A 25,745-nucleotide genomic window follows, 5' to 3' on the forward strand; every position below is an offset into this window, starting at 1 on the left:
GAGATCACATGGGTTCGGGTGGATGCAGAGTGATAGAAGATTTGAGGTTAGGATCAGATCAGCCATGATCTTATTGAATGGTGGAGCAGGCTCGAGGGGCCGATTGGCCTACTCCTGCTCCTATTTCTTATGTTCTTATGTTCTTAAGAGTCAACCATATTGCTGTGGGTCTGGAGTCACATATCGGCCAGACCGGGTAAGGATGGCAGATTTCCTTCCCTAAAGGACTTTAGTGAAGCAGATGGGTTTTTACGACAAACACCATTACTGATTCCAGATTTATTTAACGGAATTTAAATTCCCCAGCTGCCGTGGATCATTAGACCAGACCTCTGGATTACTAGTCCAGTAACATAACCACTATGCTACCGTACCCCTGAGTCTGGTGGGGCGCAAGTGCTTATGGTGAACTTGGGCACAAATTGCACACAAATTTCCTCTCATTCAAATCAGTACGAGGAAAAAGATGTGCGGTTTGTGCCCAAGTTTGTGATAAGCTCTTACTCCTGAGTGCTGACTCTGCATTCCAAAAGATTGAATCTAGGTTGATTGGCCTGTATGTGAATTCACAACACATCCAAAACACAAGTAGATAGAAGCATTAATACCTAGAGGGGGATATGATGCAGTAATTGCAATGGACATAGGGATTAGGTTTGGACAGGACTGAGATAGAAACATAGAAGATAGGAGCAGGAGTAGGCCATTCGGCCCCTCGAGCCTGCTCCGCCATTCAATGCAATCATCCAAATTCAGCACCCGGTCCCTGCTTTCTCCGCATACCCCTTAATCCCTTTAGCCTTAAGAAATATATCCAACTCCTTCTTGAATATATTTAATGAATTGGCCTCTACTGCCTTCTGTGGTAGAGAATTCCACAGGTTCACCACTGAAGAAATTCCTCCTCATTTCTGTCCTAAATGGCCTACCCCTTATCCTTAGACTGTGACCCCTGGTTCTGGACTCCCCGACCATCGGGAACATCCTTCCTGCATCTAGTTTGTCCAGTCCTGTCATCATTTTATAAGTTTCAATGAGATCCCCTCTCATTCTTCTAAACTCCAGCGAGTACAAGCCCAATCGTCTCAATCTCTCCTCATACGTCATTCCTGCCATCCCAGGTGTCAGCCTGGTGAATCTTCGCTGAACTCCTTCCATGGCAAGAACATCCTTCCTCAAATAAGGATCCTGATTATTACATTTTCAAAAGAGATAGAAAGGGAAATAAGTGGGTGGATAACTATATTAGTAAAGTATTCTGTCGCAGCTCTAGAATGCAAGGGTATTCAAGATGGTTGCACCAAAACAAAATCTGTATGGATAGAGTTAAGAAATAAGAGAAAAAGTACAATTGTCAGTATGCATTGTAAGCCACACCAAACAGTGGAGATAAGATAATGAGGGAGATCTGCAGACAGCGCAAAGATATAAATAAGTATAACAGGGCAGTAATGTTGAATGGTTTTAATTATCTCAAGATAGACTACAATAAAGAAAGTGTTAAAAAATCTACTTAAATATTTATCCAACTTTCCTTTAAAAGATGTAATACTGTCTGGCTCATCCATTCCCTGTGACAAACCCTCTGTTGGTGAAATTGATCCTGGGCAGTAGCACAAATGGGGCGATGGTGAAATCGGCAGCTCATTTTACTTCTCGTCCAATTTCCTTTTCCGTTTGACTTCAATGAGAAAGAATAATGGGCTGCTGATTTGCTATCACCTAATTTGCATTAGTGCACAAGACCAATTTCACCCACTGCGTAGAGAAATTTCTCCTAACCTCTCTCCTCACCATCGTAATGACAATTGGATTGAGGACCTCACCCCAAACCAAAGGAAATAATCCTTTCCTATTCATCCGATCAAACCCCTTCATAATCTCAACTCTCTCCTCATAACAACAGTTTCCCACTCCTGGCATCATCTTGGTGAATCAACATTGTACAGTCTCTAATATATAAATGTCTTTCCCTTAACGTGGTGCCCAGAACTGCACACAGCACTAACAGCAGCCTTACCATTGCATTGCAAAACAATATCACTACTTATTGGCCCAGAAATTCAGGTCTCCACGGGTGAGTACGCAGGGGGTACTCACCCGTAGGCCCAATGGAAGTGCCGGTTTCATGCCTGCACTGCGCATGCGTGGGAAACCGGGACTTCCGTTCCCCTGAAAGAAGGGGTTGACAGGTGGAACGCGTGCGCCGGAGTGGCAGCGCGTGCGCATCGAACTTATGTTTTTTTTCCAGGTTTTTCCGGGAGGGTAAGTCTCCAGAAGTTACACTTTATAAAAGCAGGCGCAAGGCCTGCTTTTAACAAGGTAAGTGGCGAATTAATTAAAATTAAAACATTTTTTCCACAGGTTTATTATTTTTAAATACTTTAAAGAAAGGTAAATTTATTTTTAGCCCCATTAGAAAATGTAATTAATTTTTTCAAAAATTTAAAATATTGTTTAAAATAGTTATTTCATGTAATTTATAGTTTATTTAAAAAATGTGATGTTTTTATTTAATTTATTTGAAGATTTAGTGATGTTTTGGGGCTTATAGTATTTATAGGTTTGACAGCTCTTCCTGTCAAACTTATGAATAAAGCATTCCCTGCTACCATTGGCTCTCCATGGCCCACGTGATCCCAGGGGACGCATCGAACTAACTGCGCCCCTGGGATACGCAAGCACTGCGCGCCGGCAGTTGGAGGAGGCCCAGGATCGGAATCCCACGCGGGCCCACAGCTCAACGGCCGGTGCGCTAGGTAAGTGCAGGTCGGGGGCTTGCACCCGCGGGAAGCCCCCGACCCGAATTTCTGGGCCAATACTCTGGTACTATATGCCACTATTTATAGACAATTGTTTTCCTGCCTTTATCTACCTACAGTCACACTTCCAGGGAATTATCTATTTGAACTCAAACACCTCTCCATCTATCTGCACCCTTCAGTGTCATTTCCACAGCCTTCAATGTCTTTCTATAGGTTATATATTTGTATTACTTATTTTTACACCTTAAATGATTTACCATACTTATCCACATTGAATTGCATCTGCTTTGAGATTGTGCTCCCTATGAACAAGTCCAAATCATGTCTATTGAGAATAAAGGTTTACACAGACCCCTGGAATACTACAATTCCAACAGTTCTCCAATCCACACAAAACCTATGTTGGATTTTATATTAGTTTAAGCCTAGTACTCTAGCTCCTGCTCCTTATCCTTAATTTAATGAACAGATTCAAACCCCATGAGATAGTAATTTATCTTTCTAAATAGCTGTTTTTTAGTTAAAGACAGCATACTGAGTGCCACATGCAAGCAATATATCTATATACTCACATGTAGAATGCCCATCAGGGAAGTTTGAGTTTACACCTCACCAGGCAGTTTGCAGTCATGAGTCTGCACTCGTTCTAAAGCTCATTGTTATATATACTTTTCAATAGACAATGCCTAACCAACGGCAGGTGATTTGCTTAGATCCTATTAACTCAAAGTCTACTGTCATGTGATCCTTGTGAGTCAGATGCTACTACACCAGTGGGTTGCTATGTTGCACCACATGTACTTCTTACTTACTGGGATGTAAATACATAACTATCTTGAATGTAACTAGCTCCATCTCTTATCAATGGAAGATAAGATAAACTTGTATGACTGTAAACATCCACACTTTTCCAGGATATTAGTAACCTAAACCATACATGCCATCTCCAAACTAGGCCATAATTCTTTACACAGATCCTTTGATGCTTCTTTTGAAGCTACCTCATCAAATCCACTTTCAAGACTTGCTAAGAATAATGCGGGTGAATTTCCATGGGGGTTCTCCTGTCCTGCCGCTGTAGCTTTGCCAGGGGACTTGCAGAAATAATGGCAGAACAGCAGATGAGCAGGAGAACCGCTGCAGAAATTCATCACCAAAGTTTTTGGTGCGTCATAACTTTAATTAAAGCGTGTGTATGTGTGTGAACGTGTGTGAACTTGTGCGCTTGTGTGTGCGCTTGTATATGTATGTGTGTGTGTGCGAACGTGTGCACTTGTGTGTGTGTGTGTGTGCATGTGTGTGTGTATGTATGTGTATGTGTATGTGTGTATGTGTGTATGTGTGTATGCGTATGTTTGTGTGTGTATGTGTGAATGCGTGTGAATGCGTGTGTGTGTGTGTGTGTGTGTGTGTGTGTGTGTGTGTGAATGTGTGTGTGTGTATGTGTGTGTGAATGTGTGTGTGTGTGTGTGAATGTGTGTGTATGTATGTGTCTGTGTATGTGTGTGTGTGTACGTGCGCTTGTGTGTGTGTGTGAATGTGCGCTTGTGTGAGTGTGTGCTTGTGTGCTTGTGTGCGTGTGTGTGTGTGTGTATGTGTGTATGTGTGTATGTGTGTATGTGTGTGCGTGTGCGCGTGTGTGCGTGTGTGTGTGCATGTGTGTGAGTGTACGTGTGCACTTGTGTGTGAGTGTGAATGTGTGTGCTTGTGTGTGAGTGTGCGCATGTATGAGTGTGTGCTTGTGTGAACGTGTGCGTTTGTGTGTGTGTGTGTGTGTGTGTGCGTGTGCGTGCATGTGTGTGCGCGCGTGTGCATGTATGTGTGTGCATGTGCGTGTGTGTGTGCGTGTGCGTGTGTGCACTTGTGTGTGAGTGTGAATGTGTGCGCTTGTGTGCGCGCGTGTGTGCGCGTGTGCGTTTGTGTGTGTGTGTGAGAGAGTGTGTGTGTGTGTGCGTGCATGTATGTGAGTGTGCATGTGAGCGTGTGTGTGTGTGTATGTGAGTGTGTGTGCGCATGTGTGTGCATGTGTGTGCATGTGTGTGTGTGTGTGTGTGTGTGCGCGTGTTTGAGAGTGTGCGCTTGTGTGTGTGTGTGTGCGAGTGTGCGCTTGTGTGTGTGAGTGTGTGTGTGCACTTGCGTGTGTGCGAGTGTGCGCTTGTGTGTGTGAGTGTGTGCGCTTGCGTGTGTGAGTGTGTGCTTGTGTGTGTGTGTTTGTGCGTGTGTGCTTGTGTGTGTGTGAGTGTGCGAGAGTGTGCGAGTGTGCGCTTGTGTGTGTGAGTGTGTGTGTGCGCTTGCGTGTGTGTGAGTGTGTGCTTGTGTGTGTGTGTGTGTTTGTGAGTGTGTGCTTGTGTGTGTGCGAGTGTGCGAGAGTGTGCGCGTGTGTGTGTGTGTGTGTGTGTGTGTGTGTGTGTGTGTATGCATGCCTAGTGCTCCTTACCACAGTGCTGCCTGTTGGTGTCAGTATATGGAATGTCAGTTCAACCCAATCCCTACTAAGTGCTGCCAGACTCACAAACAGGCACAAGGAGGCTAGCTGCTGTTTCAATGTGGCCTTTTGGGACTGAGGGGTCCCTCATCTCATGACTATTACAGTCCCTCATCTCATGACTATTACAGTTTGGCTTGGAACTCATGCCCTGCTGCTGCACAGGCAACCTGGTCCTGCCTTCACACTGGCACATGCACAGGGAATCAGAGGGGTCTGACGAAGCACAAACACATGCTGCTATCTGAACAACAGCAACATCATCTGAGAGCATTACAGCCAGGCCACTGGTACCCGGCACTGGCTCTGCAAAACCACGAATCTGCAGCAGAGGCTTCTATGGCAGCAGTCTGATCATCCCTGGAGGAAGCACATACTGCTCATAAGGCCTCTGTCATGGAGGGCTTCACTGCACATCTGCCACATTCACCAGGTGGGATTGCAGTACTAAAGAATCATCCATTAGCATAAAGGAAATAAAGACTTGCATTGCTGCAGTGCCATTCATGACCTCAGGATGTCCCAAACCGCTTTACAGCCAATCAGGTACTTTTATCATCTAGAAAATGTGGCAGCCAAATTGCGCAGAGAAAAATCCCACAAACAGCAATGAGACAAATGACCAGGTAATCTGTTTTGAGGTGTTGGTTGAGTGTGTTGGAGACTCTTTCCAGTACCTGCATGCATGTTTGATGCACTGCAAACACCCTTCTTTTAAAAGCAGGAGTGGTGCGATTTTGACAGGGGCAGGCATCGAACAACTAGGCACCACGAGGGTTTTAGTGGGGTGAAAGCTGTGATTTTAAGAACACTTCCAAGGGAAGGCTGGGCGGTTGTAAAAGGCACCTTATATGAATTGGTGTTAAGCTACTCAAGAACTTTAACATAGTGAGGGGGAAGTGATAGTAAATTGAAAATGTGCTGAGTTCAGTGCATTCTAGACAGGTGTGGCCGGTCCCTCTTACCTTGTCAGACCTCGTAAGATCATTAAGCTCTTTCCAGCACTGATTTGGCATGTGCAGGGCTGTTGAGTTGTCTGCCTGCCCCAGTCACCTCTTCCTGCTGCTGCTGTGCTGCTCTTCTTAGTGAATGATGTAGTGGAGTTCCAAACAATGGCAGGGGTCGGGGGTGGAGGGTGGGATTCGACTTCCAACTGAATCCAGTGCAAGGGTGCAAACTGTTTTCAGGCACCGGCAAGCTGCAGGCACCAAAATCTACCCAGCTTCAGCTCGCTGGTTCCTGGAGGGTGGAAAACTGATCTGTGAGTTGCTACAGCGCATCCTGTAAATAATGATGGCGAGCTCCCGGGCATTAGGAATGCCATCCGTTGTATCCATTGTATAGTGCAACAGGGTTTAAAGGATTGCTTAAAGGGGCAGAACACCACAAAGAACCAACAGAAGCTCTACCCAGCCCTGCTATCTCCACCAACAAGAAGGACAAGAGTAGCATAAAGCAAACCATCGCCTTCAAGCTCCCCTCGAAGACAGACACAATCCGGACTTGGACCTATAACATCATTCCTGTGAAGCCAAACTCAGAGGGGGTTGAGCATGTGCGGCCACCAGCGGTCCCTTTAAGGGACCTTGAAGTTTAGGTTAGGCCGCTGACCGCCTGATACAAACTGATGGAGCGTGTGCAGGACACACTGTTCATTGGTTCTTGGAATTTGCCATCAGGGTCCTACAACCGGATTAGCAACCTGATTGACATAGTTAAGTAGCCTTACACCTGAAATAGGTACTGCTTGCCCAGTTATAGGTCACGTGGGCCTTGGGAGGCAATGGGAAAGCGGAGATGCCCCCTCGAATTTTCCAATGCTGGCCGTCCATTTTTCAGGCGGGCAACAGACAGCCAATAGTTAAAAATCACCCTCAGTGCTTCTGTCCTCTGCCTAACTTCTCTCTGAAGCACTGCTACAATCCCATGATTGAGCCGGCAGACCCTCCTGCAGATATAACAGACATCTGTCTCTGGACAGTTTCCAGAGCTGTTGGAAATCTGTTGGTTCTTTGTGGTGTTCTGCCCCTTTAAGCAATCCTTTAAACCCTGTTGCACTATACAATGGATACAACGGGTGGCATTCCTGATGCCGGGAGCTCGCCATCATTATTTACAGGATGCGCTGTAGCAACTCACCAAGCTAATTTCAGAAGCTCTGCCCAGCCCTGCTCTCTCCACCAACAAGAAAGACAAGAGTAGCAATATCATAAAGCAAACCATCGCCTTCAAGCTCCCCTCGAAGACAGACACAATCCGACTTGGGCCTATAACATCATTCCCTCAACATTGCTGAGTCAATGTCCAGGAATTCCCTACCTAACGCTGTCATGGGAGTACCATCAGCACAAGGACTGCGGCCGTTCAAGGAGGTGGCCTACCACCAACTTCTCAGGGCAACTAAGGATGGGCAATGAATGTAGCCTTGCCGGTGTTGCTCACATCCTATGAACAATTTTAAAAAAAATAAACGAACCCTGGAAACTCCGACAGGATCAGCCTACATCTCAGTTGATGGGCACAAATTAAACTCCACCATTTTTCCATTTGGGTTTTTGCATAGGTGGAAAATCTAAGTCACGTATCTTTATATGCACCTGACCCTGATTTCCCTATCTCAATTATCAGCACATCCTCCTTTGTATAAAAAGCCACACCTCTTTCCCAGTTTATCCTTTCTATCCCTGTGGAGTAGTTTACATCCTTGTAAATTCATTCTCAGAGCCCAGGGCTTTCTGATATCTATTAGGTTATAGTTACACATATTAGCATAGGCCTCCAGAGCTCCAATATTCTTAAGACTCCTAGGCCTAGAAATTCAGTGGGCTGCACCACCCGTTAGCGCCTTAAGAGGGCACTAAGTGGGTCGGAAGCCACTGGCCACGCCTCCCGCTAAATTTAGCGGGACGCTAATGGTGGCGCTAGCTGTTACCGCTGCGCCGCTACCGATGACGTCATCGGTGTGTGCAGCGCCCCGCAACCGCCTCGATCGTGAAATTTAGTTGCGCCCCCTGCTTTAACGCCAGTCGCTATTTGCGACCGGTTCAGGGGGGCCTACCTGCAGCGGTAGAGGCGCTGAGGTGCGGGGCGGCCATTTTTTTTGCCGGCCGCCTGCCAGCAGCTCTCCGCGCCGCCGTCCCCGGCCTCCTGAGCCCCCCCGCCGCGGAGTGCCGGCTGTGTTCCAAGAGCCCGGCACTTCTCCTCGGTGCCGGACTCTTTTGCCGGCACTCGCGATCTTCGATCGCGCTGGTGCAGGCCCCTCCCCTTTAAGAAGGGGAGGAAGGCCTGCAGTACCGCAGCGCGCCGTGCCGCAGCGGCACATTGCACAGCAATATTGAGTTGCAGCGCCCCAAGAGGGTTGCGGGGCGCCTCCAGTAGCGCCGCGCTTCCCTCTGGGGCGCACAAAGCCCATTTCCGGCGGGGGCGCCACTGAATTGCTAGGCCCTAGGATTGTACAGAATTCTGAGGCATCCTTTACCCCAATCCTTAAACTGACCTGATGTTAATTTTGTCATTATTTCCCCCATGCACATCTTTAATACGATAAGTATCTCTAATCAAACTGCCAGGTACCAATCCTTCTTCTGCCCTAAATATCTGATCTCTGTATCTTCTCTTGCTCCAGCACTCTTTACTTACCCTTTTTTCAGTCTGCCTCAGTTGCCTACCCTACTAGTTAAGATCCTTCCATACTGCCCCCCTGTACCTTCTCTGAAAGGAAACTGGTATCAGTCCACTTCAGGTAAAGCCCATCTTATCTGAGCTTTCCTCCTGCCCTATAATAACATCCAAATATCCCATGAACCTGAAAACCTTCCTCCTGCACATCCCACAAGCCCCACATTGCTGTACGATACATGCAGATGACACATTTTTCATGTCATACACCTCATGGCTTTCCCCTCTGATTCCACCATTCTTACACTCATACCCACAACGCTACTCACATTTAACTCTCCTGAGATTTGTGGTTATGTCTCTAGCTCCTGATTCAGTTATTTCCACCAACAATGTAAAAAGAAAAGCGAGTAGCTTTTGCCTTTGCCCTTTTTGGTTGCAGAGAAAGAAACAACCCAGTGATGAATGGTTTAGCAATAAAGGAACAGGTCCCTTGGCACGACTTGTTTCCACTCTCAGTGACTTCTGAAACTAGTGCAGACTCAATATAAAAATCAAGAAATCAAGGAATAGAAGTTTGTGAAAAGTTTCAGCACACACACAACCACTCCTCGTGGGAGGAAGTGGGCGCAACTAATAACATTAGTGTCCCCACATCTTGACTTTACAGTTACACATTGCTAGAACAGTAATAACACATCTTTCACGTATAAAAAAAGTACCCTATCTCATTTCTCAAATACGTACAGTTGAAGCCCCATGGAAACCCAGTTTAGACTGAATTTTCTGTGGAGCCAATCTTGGAAGAATTGCACTGGGGCAGGTTATAACCCAAACTGCCCGACGCAAGTCGGACGGGCGGATGGTTAAAGTGACAGGGACTTCGCCATCCCAGGCATGCGGGGGCCTAATTTACAATCAAAGGTCCCGCCACGCAATTTCAACTCTGGGACTCAGGAGGCCCGCGTGGGGCCGGAGCCAAGCGCTGGACCATGGCGGGAACCATCACAGTGGCCAGGCTACGGACCAAGTGCTGGAAAATGGGATTAGAATAGACAGGGCTTGATGGCTGGCGCGGACACGATGAACCGAAGGGCCTCTTTCTGTGCTGTATTACTCTATGACTATATGAGGCCAAGATAAGCAGCTTTAGTTACCATTGCTGAGGATTGATGTGGACCAGGGGAGGCAGGGATGTTCCCCCGGGGCCCTGGAAGGAATCTTTGGGCCTCCGCACCCCCCATCTTCCCTCTCTCTCTCCCTACACCGGCACGTGTTTATGAACCTCCCTCTAGCACTTACCTTAAGCCCGGTTCCAATCAGTGGCATCCAATACCTGCTCCAATTACCAATCCCACCGCAATTCCCGCTCCCGCCCACCGGCCCTAACATAATTCCCGCGGGCTTTGGGCATGAGACAGATTGGAATCATTTAAATGAGACCCGGCTGTTAAAATCGGCCATGCCTCACTTCCTTCATGAACCGCCTCTTCAGACCCACCTCCCACCCCAAACACACCAATCCCGCCTGAGTTAAAATCAACCCCATCAGCTCAGGCCGATAAGTTTCTCCTCAAATATAACTTCAAATTAATGTGTGACTCTGTGAGGAATAATCTACATTCACGGATTTCACTGAAATCCTGTGACGTGTGAATAATCCGATTTTATATATGTAATTAATACAAGGCTGTTTTAATTTGGACAATAAACCACATGATTTCGCTTTTGAAATTGGACCGAGTCTAGAGCCTTCGAGCAGAAAATGCAGGAATTTTAGTTTGCAGTTCTTGAGACTGCCACAAGGTGGCCTCGTCCTGGTACTTTGCGCCGATGCTGAAAATGTACATTGCAGGACCCCTGTTCAGAAGTTAATCTGCAGCACTATAAAACACTGCAAAGGCATTTATTTGGTAAATAATGAAGAACGTAAGCTAAATAGCTCCACATGAGCAAATGATACAATCACCATAGGGTGCAGTTATACTGCCACTGTCGCATTGCTGTAAAGCTGTTTCAGGTGTACATCATAGAATGATACAATCAAAGAATCACAGGATCATACAGCACAGAAGGAAACCATTCAGCACATCGAGTCTGTGCACCACTATGTCCAATCTTACTACTGTCATGGAGAACAGGGTGCATCAGCGGTGCAGCTGTGGCTCAGTGGGCAGCACTCTCGCCTCTGAGTCAGAAGGTCATGGGGTCATAGAACCACTCCAGGGTACTTCAATAAAAAAATCTAGACTGACGTGTCAGTGTCAGTCATCGACCTGAAACGTTAACTCTGTTTCTCCCTCCACAGATGCTGCCTGACCTGCTGAGTATTTCCAGCATTTTCTGTGTGTAATAGATAGATAGATTATCTTCCTATATTTGGTCTTCAAGGCCCATTCACAGAACAAAGCTGCTTGTCTTTTTTTTAATTTCAAACGCTATTCCAGAGTTTAGTCCAGTGTTGTCTAATAGAAATCATTGACTAACCATAGGTGTAGCTGGGGCGACACCGTTTTAGCCGCTTGCACTCATGTTGGGTGATTGGGCAGATGCATGGCCGATGCAGTATAATGTGGGTAAATGCGAGGTTATCCACTTCGGTGACAAAAACAGGAAGGCGGATTATTATCTGAACGGCAATAGATTGGGAAAAGGGGAAGTGCAACGAGACCTGGGTGTCCTTGTGCACCAGTCGCTGAAGGTAAGCATGCAGGTGCAGCAGGCGGTTAAGAAGGCAAATGGTACGTTAGCCTTCATATCGAGAGGATTCGAGTACAGGAGCAAGGATGTCTTGCTGCAGTTGTACAGGGCCTTGGTGAGACCACACCTTGAGTATTGTGTGCAGTTTTGGTCACCTTATCTGAGGAAGGATGTTCTTGCCATGGAAGGAGTGCAGCAAAGATTCACCAGACTGATACCTGGGATGGCAGGAATGACATATGAGGAGAGATTGGGTCAATTAGGCTTATATTTGCTAGAGTTTAGAAGAATGAGAGGGGATCTCATTGAAATTTATAAAATTCTAAAGGGGCTAGACAGACTAGATGCAGGAAGGATGTTCTCGATGGTGGGGAGTCCAGGACCAGGGGTCACAGTCTAAGGATAAGGGGTAAGCCATTTAGGACTTAGATGAGGAGGAATTTCTTCACCCAGAGAGTGGTGAACCTGTGGAATTCTCTACCACACAAGGCAGTTGCGGCCAATTCATTAAATATATTCAAGAAGGAGTTGGATATATTTCTTAATTCTAAAGGGATCAAGGTATATGGGGAGAAGGCAGGGACCGGGTACTGAATTTGGATGATCAGCCATGATCTCATTAAATGGCGGAGCAGACTCGAGGGGCCGAATGGCCTACTCCTGCTCCTATCTTCTATGTTTCTATGTTTCTATTTTAGTGGAAGATGCTTTACCTACCCATACTCACACAATACAGGTAAATGTAATTCACAACACAGATACATTAATTCACAATACAGGCAAATTTACTTAACAAACATCTCCCACCATTCAGTAACCATGAAGTAAAGCACTCACGATGAACAAGAAACACTCGCACACTCTGCTTTTATCTTACCATTCTACCAATAAGGTTAAAGTTCACACACATATGCTACATGAATCTAAGTCTTGAGATCACATGCCTAACGACAGTGTTTATTACTCTATTTTTTATTTGCTAATTAGAAGTGCAATTAGCCAAAACTGGATTCCAATTAGCCACATGTGGTTAGTGGCTAATGTATTGGACAACACTGGGTTAGGCTACAAGCATCCAGTTTAACAACTGCTTGCTGTGAAATCCGCACAGAGCTCTGTGATCTACACAGAGCATGAAACGAATGTTCAGACTATTCATCGAATGGCACAACAGCCCCTAATTAACCATTAATGTGTCTTTGTAAATCACACGTACACATTCGCAATATATTTCACTGAATTATTTTTTTAAAGGTGCAATTGATATTCTGTACAGGGTATTGGGGAGACCACACCTTGAAATTGGGTTGGGGCGCCAAAGTGGCGCAAATGTCGGCGGAGCGCAGGATTTAGCGCAGCAATCGGAGTGATACCGATCGCCAGAAATTCAGTTTCAGTGCCCCTCGAGGGACACGGGGCGAGGCTCGAGGCGCTCCGCGTCCCTCTTAGGGCGCTGAAACTGATTATCGCAGCGCAACGTGCCGCAGCGCCACATGCTGCGGCATGGCATGCTGCAGGCCTCCCTCCCACTGTTAAGGGGAAGGTGCCTGCAACAGCGCGATCCCCGATCGCGAGTGCCGGCAAATGAGCCCAGCACCAAGGAGAAGTGCCGGGCTCTCGGGAAACAGCCGGCAATGCCGCGGGGGGGGGGGGTTAGGAGGCTGGGGACGGAGGTGCTGGCAGGCGGCCGCCAAAAAAGCGGCCGCCCCGCACCTCCACCTTAACTTGCGCCGCTGCCAGCACAGTAAGGCCCCGTGAACCGGGCGCGGGTAGCGAGCGGCGCAACTGCGGCGTTCGCTACCAAATATCGCAATCGGGGCACGAATGGGGCGCTGCGCACACCGATGACATCATCGGTGGCGGCGCAGCGCAAATGCCTAACGCCACCATTAGCGCCCCTACTGAATATCGCCGCAGACGCAGCCAGTGGCGCTACAGCCACTGACTGCCTCTTTAGGCGCTAACAGGTGGCGCTACTCACCCAATTTCTCCCCCACAGTACTGCGTACAGTTTTGGTCTCCTTATTTAAAGAAGGATATACTTGCATTGGAGGCAGTTCAGAGACGATTCACTAGGTATATTCCAGAGATGAGGGGGTTGACTTATAAGGGAAGGTTGAGCAGGCTGGGCCTATACTCATTGGAATTTAGAAGAATGAGAGGTGATCTTATTGAAACATATAAGATACTGAGTGGGCTCGACAAGGTGGATGCAGAGAGGATGTTTCCCCTCGCGGGGAAATCTAGAACTCGGGGGCATAGTTTCAGAATAAAGGGTCGCCCTTTTAGAGCTGAGATGAGGAGGAATTTCTTCTCTCAGAGGGTCGTAAATCTGTGGAATTCTCTGCCCCAGAGAGCCATGGAGGCTGGGTCATTAAATACATTTAAGGTGGAGATAGACAGATTTTTGCAAGATAAGGGACTGAAGGGTTATGGGGAGCGGGCGGGGAAGTGGCTTTGAGCCCAAGACCAGCCATGATCTTATTGAATGGCGGAGCAGGCTCGAGGGGCCAAGTGGCCTATTCCTGCTCCTATTTCTTATGTTCTTATTATTCATTCTGATTGTTTAATTCATACACAACAGCAAATTAAGTTTATCTTCAATTGGTTTAGAAAGCATATTTAAGTTACATAATGCGCATCCAGCACATCCAAGGCGATAGAGTTTAAAAAGAAGTTTCAATTGCAACAATTCCTTGCACTTATGGGGCAATTTTTAATGTAGAATAACATCCTAAGGTGCTTCACAGAAGATGTGATCAGACAAAAATCGGCACTGAGCCAAAGAAGGAGATATTAGGAGGGATGACTAAAAGCTTAGTCAAAGAAGTGGGTTTTAAGGAGGGCCTTAATCGGAGAAGCGGTGAAGAGGCAGAGGTTTAAGGAGGGAATGCCAGAGTTTAGGGTATAGACCGCTGAGGGCACAGCCGCCAATTACAGGGCAAAGGGAAAATCATGATGTACAGAAGGTCAGAGTTAGAGGAATGTGGAGTTCTCACTGGGATGTAGGGCTGGAGAAAGTTACAAAGACAGGGAGGGGCGAAGCCATAAAGGGATTCGAAGACGATGATGAGAATTTTAAATTTGAGGTGTTGTTGAACCGGGAGCCAATGTCGGTCGGTGAGCGCATCAGGAGTGAAATCAGGAAGCACTTTTTCACACAAAAGGTAGTAGAAATTTGGAACTCTCAGCCCCAAAAGGCTGTGCATGCTGGGACAAATGGAGCTTTCAAGACCGAGATAGATAGATTTTTGTTGGATAACAGTATCAAGGGATATGGAGCAAAGGCGGGACAATTGAGTTGTTGCACAGATCAGCCAGGATCTAATTGAATGGCGGAGCAGGCTGGCAGGGCTGAATGCCCTCCTCCTGTTCCTAGTGTTCCTAACCCTGTAATATAAATCAGGGTAAATGTTTTCTCCTGGATTAGTTTTGATCACCTACAAGAGTCGGAGAGGAATTTTCCAGATTATTTTTCCCTAATTGCCCTGGGGTTTCCTCTGGTTGTTGATCTCTCCCGGGACATTACACAGCTCAGGGTGGGTAGGGAATGTTCTTATCGTGAGGCATAAGTCATCACAACTACATGGGACAGGTTGGATGGACCAGTTGGTCTTTCCTTGTCTGTTACTTTTGTCTGTTTATATGTTGGATGGAACATGTGTAGAACATAGAAATACACTTCTTTTCAGAAATACAGGAATATCAAGCATAGAATCATACAGCACAGATGAAAGCCTTTTGGCCCATCATGCCTGTGTCAGCTGTTTGAAAGAGCTATCCAATTAGTCCCAATCCCTATTGTAATGCTCACTGAGCGAGTTATTGGCTGAATGTTTTGTTGAAGGGACCATGGATAAATGGACAAAAAGCTTTACTAGATTCAAAGAATTTTATTTACAATCTGGGAAATAGCTTCACTACCACCTGAAGGTTAACCCAGTCACCTGAGCGAGTAGACACAAGACTCAACGGGCTAAAAATTGAGTAGCGCAAACTTCGCCGGGCCTGGAAAAATTAGCACCCCCGCGACGGAAATTGAGTGGTAGCGCCCCAAGAGGGAAGCGGGGCGGTACTGGAAGTGAATATCGCGGCGCTACGTGCCACAGCGTCGCGGTATTGCAGGCCTTCCTCCCCTTCTTAAAGGGGAGGGGCCTTGCACAGCGTGACCCAGGGATCGGGAGTGCTGGCAAAAGAGACCGGCACTCAAGAGAAGTGCCAGGCTCATGGAGCACAGCCGGCACTCCGCGGGGGGGGGGCAGGTAAGGAGGCCAGGGACGAGAGCGGAGGCAGGTGCTGGCAGGCGGCCAGCAACAAAAATGGCCGCCCCGCACTTCACCTTTAAATAGCGCCTCCCCGGCCACAGGTAGGCCCCCCTGACTCCGTCGGACATAGCGTCCGGTGGTAAGTCAGGAGGCGCTCCCGAAGATCGCGGCCAGGACGCGAGCAGGGCGCTGCGCATGGTGATGACATCATCGGTGGCAGCGCAGCACCGTGGGGGCGCTACCGGTTACCACCGGCATTAACCTCCCGCTGAATTTCGCGGGAGGCGTTGGCGGCGCCGCGCCTGGGCACTAGTTGCTTTGCGCCCCGTTAGCGCCCAGAGGCGCAAAGCAACCCAATTTTACCGCCGACAACTCCCAACATGCACATTCAATAACAAAAGGCCCCAGTAGACCAGTCCACCTGACAACCATCAGAGTACACAACATCGCCCAAAGTAGGGCTGCACTCCTAGGCTTCCTTCCTGAATCATCTGGAGGCTGATGATTGGCTTTTGTTCATTTGATTGCCATTATACAAAATAATAGATAGGATTACATGGGATACACAGCACGGAAACGGGCCATTCGGCCCAACCAGTCCATGCCGGTGTTTATGCTCCACTCGAGCTTCCTCCCGTCTTTCCTCATCTAAATCTATCAGCGTAACCCTCTATTCCCTTCTCCCTCATGTGCTTGTCCAGCCTCCCCTTAAATGCATCGATACTATTCGCCTCAACCACTCCCTGTGGTAGCGAGTTCCACAGTCTCACCACTCTCTGGGTAAAGAAGTTTCTTCTGAATTCCCTATTAGATTTCTTGGTGACTATCTTATATTGATGGCCTCTAGTTATGCTCTTCCCCACAAGTGGAAACATTCTCTCTGTGTCTATCCTATCAAAGCCTTTCATAATTTTAAAGACCTCTATTAGGTCGCCCCTCAGCCTTCTCTTTTCAAGAGAAAAGAGACCCAGCCTGTTCATCCTTTCCTGATATGTATACCCTCGCATTTCTGGTATCAGCCTTGTAAATTTCTTTGCATCCTCTCAGTGCCTCTATATCCTTTTTATAATACGGCGACCAGAACTGTACACAGTATTCCAAGTGCGGTCTAACCAAGGTTCAATACAGGTTTAGCATAACTTCTCTGTAACTTTGCCATAAGCTCAGCAATTCTCGGTGCAGTACCCCAAGCAACCAACGCATGGCAGCATTGCCCTCTTAGTCTGAAACACTAGCTGAGAAATGGCTTGCAGGGCTGTGCCAGTGACAGCTATGTGATACCCAGCAGCGAGCTGGGAGGCCCTGGAGTGTGCACACTTCCTGCCTGATGAATGGCAGTCATGAGATTGCTGCAAGGCATTTGAGCAGGTGGTGCACTTTATTACAGAGAATGTTAAGCCTCCTCCTGTGTTGTGACGATCCATGATTGGTGCCGACGTGTTGTGTGGCCATCAAAGCCCTAACTTGTACCTTCTTCTGAGCGATCCCCTCGCTGGGGAGGAGTAAGCCTGGGCCGGCTGCAGGCTTCCAATGCCACCTGGCGTACAGGTGGCCCTGCAGCTCCTGGTGCGAGTTCCTGAGATGGCTCCTTCAGCCACATCTGCCGCTGTTGTGGATGGCTGGTCCAGCCCACTTTCTGGCACAACCGCTGCCGCTTCTGCAGGAAGGCTGGATGCAGTTATTCCCTGAGAAACGGCATCATTTATGCCTACTCCAGACAGGCCCCTGCTGATGGGCACTTCCTCAGCATATCCACTGGGGGACAGAGCTTTCAGCAATAATGAGATCTGTGATACCCTACCTCAAGATACAGTAAACAGTGATGAGGGTAGTAACAGACTTCAGGAGGATGAGACAGGCTGGTGGGACATACGGCAGATGAAATTTAATGCAGAGAAGTGTGAAGTGCTGCATTTTGATAGGAAGAATGAGGAGAGACAATATGAACTAAATGGTACAATTTTAAAGAGGCTGCAGGAACAGAGAGAGCTGGAGATTCACATACACAGATCTTTAAAGGTAGCAGGACAAGTTGATAAGGCTCTTAAAGCACATTCAATCCTTGACTTGATAAATAGAGGCAAAGGGGGATAAATTCGGTGACGCCCCCTTTGGGGTGCTAACGTCGCCGGGGCGCTAAATTTAGCACTGCGAAAAAGTTAGCGCCCCACCGCTGTAAGTTCAGTGGTAGCACCCCAAGCAGGAGGCGGGGCACTACTGGAAAGCACTCCCCCTCCTTCCTGAGGCGCTACCAGTGAATTTCGCAGCACTACGTGCAACAGCGCCACGCGCGTCGGCACATAGCCCCGCAGTATTCCAGGCCTCCTCCCCCCGATTTTAAAGGGGAGGGGCCTAGCGCCGCACGCACCTGGGGCCCTGCGGGACCACCGGGGAGTGGGGTGCCGGGAAAAAACAACCCGACACTCAAGAGGAGTGCCGGGCTGAGCGGTCGTGGCCGGCACCCCCGCATACAGAGGTAAGAAGGAGCAGGTGCTGGCAGTCGGCCAAAAGAAAAATGGCCGCCCGGCACCTGCCCTTTAATTTGCGCCGCCGCCGCTGCCAGAACACCCCCTGAACCGGTCAGACATCTCGTCCGGCGATAGGTCAGGGGGCGTAAGGGATGTTTGCGGGGCGCTGTGTGCGGCATTGATGTCATCGCCAGCGGCGCAGCATCGCGGGGCACTACCAGCTACCGCTGCCGCTAACCTCCCGCTGAATTTCGCGATAGTCGCACCGCACCCTGGCGCTAGGAGCTTTGTGCCCCGTTAGCACCCCCAGGGGCACTAACGGGAGGAGCAAAGCAATCCAATTTTTCCCCCACAGTGTACAAAAGCCAGGAAGTTATACTAAACCAAATAAATCACTAGTTCAGTCCCAGCTGGAGGATTGTGTCCAATCCTGGGCTCCACACTTTAGGAAGGATGTCAAGGCCTTGGAGAGGGTGCGGAGGAGATTTACCAGAATGGCACCAGGGATGTGGGACAGTTATGTGGATAGACTGGAGAAGCTGGAGTTGTTCTCCTTAGAGCAGAGAAGGTGAAGGGGAGATTTAATAGAGGATGTTCAAAATCATGAGGGGCTTTGATAGAGTAAATAGGGAGAAACTGTTTCCAGTGGCAGAAGGGTCGTTAACCAGAGGACACAGATTTAAGATAATTGGCAAAAGAACCAGAGGGGAGATGAGGAGAAGTGTTTTTACGCAGCGAGTTGTTGTGATCTGGAATGCGCTGCCTGAAAGGGCGGTGGAAGCAGATTCAATGGTAACTTTCAAAAGGGAATTGGATAAATACTTGAAAAGGGAAAGAATTGCAGGGTTACGGGGCAAGAGCGGGGGAGTGGGGCTAATTGGAGAGCTCCTTCAAAGAGCCGGCACAGGCACAATGGACCAAATGGCCTCCTTCTGTGTTGTATGATTCTATGATTGTCTCAGGTCGAGCCCTCTGTGCAGCAGAGTTTTGAATGAGCTCAAGTTTGGACTTGACTTTGGACCTCTGGTTCCCAAAGCTCTCCACCACTGGGTACTGACCCGTAGGCCCGACGAAAGTGCTGGTTTCGTGCATGCACTGCGCATGCGCGGGAAACCGGATCTTCCGTTCCCTTGAAGGAAGGGGTTCACAGGTCGAACGCGTGTGCCGGAGAGGCAGCGCGTGCGCCTGGAACTTACGTTTTTTTTTACAGGTTTCTCCGGGAGGGTAAGTCTCCAAGAGCTACGCTTTTAAAAAGCAGTCGCAAGGCCTGCTTTTAACAAGGTAAGTGGTGAATTAAGTAAAATTTAAACATTTTTTCCACATGTTTATTATTTTTAAATACTTTAAAGAAAGGTAAGTTTATTTTTAGCCACGTTAAAAACTGTAATTAATTTTTTCAAAACTTTAAATTATTGTTTAAAATAGTTATTTTATGTAATTTATAGTTATTTTAAAAATGTGATATTTTTTTAATTTAGTTGAAGTTTTAGTTAAGTTTTGGGGCCGAACTCTATTCATAGATTTGACAGGTCTTCCTGTCAAATCTATGAATACAGATTCCCCGCTACCATTGGCTCTCCATGGCCTACGTGATCCCAGGGGACGCTTCGAACTAACTGCGCTCCTGGGATACGCAAGCACTACACGCCGGCAGCTGGAGCAGGCCCAGGATCGGAATCCCACACGGGCCCACAGCACAACGGCCGGCGCGCTAGGTAAGTGCAGGTCGGGGGCTTGCACCCGCGGGAAGCCTCCGACCCGAATTTCTGGGCCAATGTTAGGAATGAAAGAAATGGAGGGTCATTTTCAACTTGCTGCTGGAGTATAACGCTGTTGTTGTGAGCCGAGTGCCCAGCATCGAACCCTTTTCATCAAAATCAATGGGAATGGAAAAGCAGGTGGTTTCTATAATGGCCGCCCGAACCGCAATGCCAATTTTGCGCTGCTGCGGTAAGTTGAAAATGACCCCCACGTTCGGCCGAATCCAGAAAGACCACAAACCCAATTCAGTAAATTAAAGGTACATTTATTTTTAAGAGTGACGCTTTCATCAAAATGGGGTAATGGCCCTGAAATTCTGCAGATGTTCTACCCGTCTTCTGCTGTAACTCTCCTAGCAGAATCCCCAAGGATACGGTGTAAAGGACCCAGCTGTTTCCCCAGGGGTTATGACAGGAAACTGATAGAACACCCGCCCACCTCCCATTCCCCATCGGAATTCCAGGGCCTACATTATTAACTTAAAATAAGTACGTGTTGGTTCAGTTGGCAGTTCTGATAAAATTACCTAAAAGTGGGTGACGTAAGAAAACTACTAGGCACTTGGTCTAAGCGTTAAACAAAGCTTTAATCAACTGTTTTACAACATGGAGGTCTAGTTGTGTCCTTCACTAGTTCCTGTTAAGAATGTCCTGCGCAAACTGGGCCCGTGCCTGAGTATTTATACTCTCCCTGGACAGCGCCACCAGTAGGCCGCTCAGTATTATTTCATAAGTCTTTCTTTCATGAATGACTGATTCATGTCAGTGTGGACAAGAGTAACGAATTACTCCCAGCTGCCATTGCTCTCTGCTCGTAGTCTTGAGATTCCTGCCTGGGGGTTAATGGTGTATTGCTGAAGGTTTTTGCTGTTTTTCCAAGCATGTGTAAATCAGGCATGCTCCTGTCCACACAGCAGTGCCTCAATTTTAATTTTCTCATTCTTGTTTTCAAATCATTCCATGGCCTCGCCCCTCCCTCCCTATCTCTGTAACCTCCTCCAGCACTACAACCCCCCCCCCCCCGAGATCATTGTACTCCTCCAATTCTGGCCCCTTGTGTGCCCCTTGCCTCGCTACCTCCCTCTCCTCCTTTAAGATGCTCTTTAAAACCTACCTCTTTAACCAAGCTTTTGGTCACCTGTCCCTAATATATCCTCATGTGGCTCGGGTTCAAATTTCTTTTTGATAACGCTCCTGCAAAGCACCTTGGGACGTCTTACTACATTAAAGGCGCTATATAAATGCAAGTTGCTGTTGTTACTCCCCAGCATGCTACACTTAGCACATTTCACGTCTCAAATTACTCAAATGCCGAAGCCGAAAATGTTATTTAATCCTGAATTCCTCGTTTGTGCAATTCATACCCATCCCGTGTGAATAGCAGTCCCTGAAAAATTGACGAATGTCTCTAACTCCTTTTTAATTATTTTATTTTCCTCTTGCCGTCAGTGAGGTATGATACAAGTGAACAGATGTGTGGGGAAATTGTGAAATACACACTACAGATTAATTATAATCAAAGTCTAATTTTGGTTCAATCCAAAACTTAGAACATCTGTGTAAAGAAGGCTACTCATTTAAGTTCTGCAACGTGGGACATGCTACAGTGTTTGGAGCGTTATACTGTTGAGATGGATCTGTATTTTATTAATAAAAATGTGCTTGTTTACTTATATATTCATTACACTTCAAAGCAATCTAAGAAATTATGTGCCAGGTGGCATAGTTTCAACACTTCAAACCACTGATTTATTTCCATGCCAGATTGCATAGCTTGCCCTTCAAATATTAACCCTCTGCCTTCAATAATGTGAATTCATTTTTGTTGGTTGGGGGAGAAGGGAGGGGCAGCATTAAGGATATGCATTAGTGTCAGATCGCAATGATTTTCACTGACCACTAACGAATGTATGATGTGCCAGTATTAGACTAATTGTTAAACACTTGAGTATTGCGTTGTCCAAAAACGTAACGCATGCACTTCTGAAACCGAATCAGACCAGCAAGCAAGCCACAACGTACTCAGGTGTCCCATAGCAACTGTTATATTGCATTCCTCACGCATCTTTCCCATCATATAATTTGTCCAAAAACATTAAAGCACAAATTAGGATATATTGGCCTTGGAAGGACTGCAGCACGGATTCTCCAGAATGATACCGGGGCTAAAAGCGTTAAATTATGCCGTCAGGTTGCATAGAAAAGGCTTGTATTCCCTTGAGTACAGAAGATTACAGGGTGAACTAATTGAGGTGTTTAAGATAATTAAAGGAGTTGATAGGGTAGATAGAGAGAGAAATTATTTCCTCTGGTGGGGGGAGTCCAGAACAAAGGATCATAACCTTAAAATTAGAGCCAGGCCGTTCAGGGGTGATGTCGGGAAGCACTTCTTCACACAAAGGGTGGTGCAAATCTGGAACTCCCGCCCCCACAAATTTGTTGAGGCTGGAGGTCAGTTGAAAATTTCAAAACTGGGAATCATAGATTTTTGTTAAGCAAGGGTATTAAGGGTTACGGAACCAAGGCAGGTAAATGGAGTTAAGATACAGACCATGATCTAATTGAATGGCAGAACAGGCTCGAGGGGCTGAGTGACCTACTCCTGTTCTTATGTTCCCATTTTGGTGGATGTATGAATAGATTTTAAGAAAAATAAAGAACTATAAATTATTAATTCATGATATCTATCTATAATATATTAAAAGGATTGCATGTTGCATGTGCAGTGCCTATAACAGATCTTTCTGTGTTGCACTTAATGGTAATCAAATTTATAAATGTCTGCAACAAGATCCTTGCAGTAAATTGAGTGATGTACAAATTTATTCAACCGAAAGCAAATTTCCTCCTGCTGATTGGGTGAGATATAAATGTATTCATTTGGGATTCATATATAGAAGAACAAATCAATCAAATTGCTGGAAAAAGGACCCGAATCAATACTTCTGTTATTTTTTGCTCAGTTCCCCAAAATTTATGTAAGGTGTTAAACTTAATAGCACAATGGGGGAAAAATTCAGTTGTTTGCGCCTCCTGTTAGCGCCTTAAGAGGGCGCTAATGGGGCGCAAAGCAACTAGCACCCGGGCGCGGCGATATTAGCGCCGCTCTTAAAATTAACCAGACATTTTGCGGCGGCACTAAAAACTACCGCCATGATCTCCTGTGCCAGCAGATCGGGACGTCAGTCGAGCGCGCAACGCCCCGGGACCGGATATTGAGTGGCACCCCGTGCCTTACCACCTGCCGCTAGCAACGACAGGTTGAGGGGAGCATTTTGCAGCCAGAAAGGGACTAGGGGAGCGCTATTTAAAGGTGACCGCTTCCTGCCTTTTTTTGTTGGTGACATTTTTGCACCACGCATTCTGAGAGAGAGAGAGAGAGAGACTTCTGGAGAGATTCAATGCTGTGTGAAGGGGTTTTCGGTACTGAGCAGCACTTTGCAGGTTCATTTTGATTTGCCCTTCCTTGCTTCACCAGCGCTCTGAGGTAGCGCCTCGCTGCTCGGCCTTTGCGCCTTAAGACAGATGTGAAGCGCCTGATTTAGCGCTCCAATCACCTCCAGGGGCGATAAAAGCCAAGTTTGCCGTCGGAGGTGATAATTAGCGCCAGGCGCTAAACTTTGCGCACGGCCGATAATGGCGCCCCAAATGGGGCGATACTGAATTTTTCCCCCAATGTCTTTTACAATAACATGATTAAACTTATATATAAGAAAGACTTGCATTTATATAACGGCTTTCACGACCACCAGATGTCCCAAAGCGCTTTACAGCTAATGAAATACTTTTTGAAATGTAGTGGCTGTTGTAATGTAGGAAACATGGCAGCCAATTTGCGCACAGCAAGCTCCCACAAACAGCAATGTGACTATGACAAGATAATCTGTTTTTAGTGATGCTGATTGAAGGATAAATATTGGACCAGGACACCAGGGCTAACCTCCCTGCTCTTCTTTCAAATAGTGCCATGGGATCATTTACATCCACATAAGAGAGCAGACGGAGCCTCGGTTTAACGTCTCATCTGAAAGGTGGAACTTCTGGCAGTGCAGCGCTCCCTCAGTATTTTCTGCTCAAGTGCCTGGAGTGGGACTTGAACCCACAACCTTTGGACCCTAGAGGCGAGAGTGTTACTCACTGAGCCACGCTCACATATAGCCCCTTGAATTATCCCTCCATGGTACAGGAGATCCACTCGCATTTTTATCAAAAAATAGAATCCTGTTATATTTTATATCGCATTGCAGAAAAAGTTCTTGTAGTCATCAAAAATGATTCAAAATTCCCTATTTCCCAGCACATGGAGGAGATTCGGGCAGCCTCAAACCACCGCCAAAAAAAAGGAATATGCCTACAGTGGAATATTGCCCTCAGACTCACGGTGATTTGACATTCTCATTCAGAAATACAACAGAGTATAGCAAGCGAATATGTCACGCTGCTTCAATAGAGGGCAGCTGTCACTGGACCGCAGAAACATTTCTGAGCGAAACATTATAGAGCTCTACATTTTCTGCAACCCAGGCTGTATAGCCTGACCTGAAATTGCTGATCGAAGGGGGAAAAAATCTCTACTTCCCAGCTGTCAAACAGCTTGATAGATTCTGGACACAAATAAAAATAATTCAACTCCGAACAATTTTCCAATTACTCAGCATGCTGTGTATCTTTTCACAGGCAAACTACAAACCAGACTGCCAGGACTCTACCTTTTCCGAACTGTACCTTAACAAATGCTGAATAGAGTGGGATCCTGGTTCTTTATAAATAGAAGCAGGGAGTACAAAAGCAACAAAGTTATGCTAGACCTGTATAAAACACTAGTTGGAGTATTGCGTCCAATTCAGGGCACCACCCTTTAGGAAGGATGTGAAGGCTTTGGAGAGGATACAGAAGAGATTGACTAGAATGGTTCCAGGGATGAGGGATTACAGTCACGTAAATAGCCTGGAGAAGCTGGGGTTGTTCTCCTTGGAGCAGAGAAGGCTAAGAGGAGATTTGATAGAGGTGTTTAAAATCATGAAGGATTTAGACAGAGTAAATAAAGAGAAACTGTTTCCAATGGCTGAAGGGTCGATAACCAGAGGGCACAGATTTAAGGTGATTGGCAAAAGAACCAGAGGCGACATGAGGAAAATCTTTTTTACGCAGCGAGTGGTTAGGATTTGGAATGCGCTGCCTGATAGGGTGGTGGATACAGATTCAATAGTAGCCTTCAAAAGGAAATTGGATAAATACTTGAAGGCAAAAAAAATTGCAGGGATATGGGGAAAGAGCGGGGGAGTGGGACTGACTGGATTGCTCTTCGAAAGAGCCGGCGCAGACTCGATGGGCCGAATGGTCTTGTTCGGTGCTGTACTATTCTAGGATTCTATAACTTAAAGCTGAAAACAGTCCCAGGCAGCTTCCATTAATTTGACTCCAAGCAATGTGGTGCTATGTCATTGATCAAGTCCACACTTAGCTAGGATATCAAATGTACAACAAAGCTTGCTCTGCCTAATACATTCGTGCCTTTAATAACTGCATTGGGAAATCTACAGCTACTAATTCAGACCATAAAAATAATCACCTGCTTTAAAGACAGAGCATTTAGAGAAAAGCACTCAAGACTAACATTTCTTTAGCAACCAAAGAAAACCTGCAGCGGCAACAAGTTGCAATGGAGCTGTACAACCTAATGC

At 46.8% G+C, this 25,745-nt stretch overlaps 1 long non-coding RNA gene across 1 annotated transcript in view; it reads right to left on the reverse strand.

Annotated features, from left to right (window-relative positions):
- The window catches only part of LOC147114336 (uncharacterized), a 29,321-nt gene extending 19,197 nt beyond the window's left edge, over nucleotides 1-10,124 (reverse strand). Inside the window, exon 1 of the long non-coding RNA XR_015079167.1 lies at nucleotides 10,026-10,124. This is a non-coding gene — a long non-coding RNA (uncharacterized LOC147114336). The remainder of the gene's footprint in view (nucleotides 1-10,025) is intronic.
- Between the last annotated feature and the right edge of the window lie 15,621 nt (nucleotides 10,125-25,745).

The sequence above is a fragment of the Somniosus microcephalus genome, chromosome 8 (genome assembly GCF_052327205.1).
Source record: "Somniosus microcephalus isolate GS21.2 chromosome 8, FLI_Smic_1.0, whole genome shotgun sequence".
Lineage (NCBI taxonomy): Eukaryota > Metazoa > Chordata > Chondrichthyes > Squaliformes > Somniosidae > Somniosus > Somniosus microcephalus.